This window comes from Symphalangus syndactylus, chromosome 13, assembly GCF_028878055.3.
Source record: "Symphalangus syndactylus isolate Jambi chromosome 13, NHGRI_mSymSyn1-v2.1_pri, whole genome shotgun sequence".
Taxonomy (NCBI): Eukaryota; Metazoa; Chordata; class Mammalia; order Primates; family Hylobatidae; genus Symphalangus; species Symphalangus syndactylus.
This window is the reverse complement of record NC_072435.2, coordinates 75,399,259-75,401,152: the sequence shown is the minus strand read 5'-3', so window position 1 is coordinate 75,401,152 and position 1,894 is coordinate 75,399,259. Positions and strand designations below refer to the sequence as shown.

Here is a 1,894-nt window from a genome sequence, read left to right as displayed (position 1 = left end):
ACAAGAATTATGGAGTGAATGAGTTCTGTGCAGTAAGGGAGATAATGGGCATCTCTTTGCTCTCACCTCTATGCTAAAGCAGAGTATGAAACTTTCTCCCATGTCATTAACATGTCAGAGAACTTGCAGAACAAGGAGGCTGGGCAAGGAGAAATGCACCTCAGCCATCCCTGGGGAGAGAACAACAGTAACAGGCATTTTACAGAGCCTGTCTACTCTGAAAGCTCCATGAGAGCAGGAACCCTGTACTTTAGCACCTGGCACATTACCTGGCACATATGAGGAGTTCAATAAATACTGGTGAATGAATAAACTCCAACTGTCTAAGTTTCAGCAACTGCACAAATTCTGACAATCCTAAATGGGAAGAAAGCTGCAAACGTACAATTGATGCTGATTACAATTGAAAGGATGGAATCTAAGCAAGTTCTGATGGAAATACTGATAATCCTCTGTGGGTGGGAAGGAGGTGGAGATACTCCTGACAATGGAAAGTAACCACTCAGACACAAACAAGAATGGAAGGTGAATTTGCACAGAACATAGAGGAGAGTCAGCAAATGCCAAAGAATCAGTGGAATACATTTAAAAAGGAAAGACAAAAAAATCATACACTTCTTTTTTTTAATCTGAGAGCATGTACTGCTTATTAACTGACCAGATTAGAAAAATAATCATGGAAGACACCTTAGTTCATTCTAATAAGCCTGTTGATCTGGTCCTCCCTGTTGCCAGCATCTCCACCTTTTACAAAATGGGTGGTCTTTTTCTTCATTCCACATTGTGGAGAGGATAATTTGAAGGGACACAGGAAGTTATTATAGGTCTCATGAATCAGATCCACCATGCAAATAATGCCATATTTACCAAGAGATCCAGCAATCAAAGTGTTATCTGTCAAAGAAACTTACTTCTTATCGATTTTGCCATAATCACGCTTGTAGATTAGTTCATTTACTGACTTCGGATTTGGGTACCCCCACGCAATATATGGCTCTACAATCCTCAGCATGTTAACTGAAGCTTTGTTGATCTTCACAAAGGTTCCATTGAAGATTTGATGAAGGTGAAGAAGCTGCAACACCTTTTGGACCTTTGGGCCCACACCATTGATACCTCTGACCCTGATGACCAATGCCAATTTGGGTTCTGCAGGTGCATAGAAGCTGCCAGCTTTTCTTACCATCTGAGCCATTCAAATTTCAGTTCTGTACATCTGCCTGTATTCCTTGTGATAATGCTTCACTTTTTCATAGATAAGCTTTCTCCTTGCCTTTCAAAGCATCTTTTGGGCAAACTTCTTTCTCAGGCGCTTGATCTTCAGCTCTGCAAAATTCCTACACTTTTTCTTAAAGGTTTCTGGCACAGCAGGAACCTTATTTTTCTCTTCGACACACTCCATGGTTCTAGCCGGAAAAGAGGCAAAATCAATACATTTCACTTATTGACACCTCCATAAGGATTTTGCCAATATTCCAGTAGGAAGGGTTGGAAGTTAATCCTGTGAATACATAGACTATCACATAATAATGATGATAATAATATTACTGTAAGTAAATTTTATTGAGGACTTACTAAAATATTTCAGGTAAATTCATTCATTCAAACTTTGAATCCTGAAAATAACCCTATTGGGTGGCTACTATTATTATTCCCAGTTTTTGCAGATAAAGAAACAGAAATTCAAAGAGGTAAAGCAATTTCCTTAAGGTGAAAAGATCAGTAAGTGATAAAACCCAGTTTCTAGCTCAAGCTCTATGACTTCAGGGTCCATGTTCACAATCACTGTACTATACCACTCTTAGTCTATATAAACTGTAGATAATCTGTTCTTCAGTGTAGTTGCATCTGTTTTTAATCCATTATATTTTTCTTATAAAGATCTGAGTGTAAA

At 38.5% G+C, this 1,894-nt stretch overlaps 1 pseudogene; it reads right to left on the bottom strand.

The window, feature by feature from the left end:
* Positions 1-688: 688 nt before the first annotated feature.
* Positions 689-1,402, bottom strand: LOC129460828 (large ribosomal subunit protein uL30-like; annotated as a pseudogene).
* Positions 1,403-1,894: the final 492 nt, after the last annotated feature.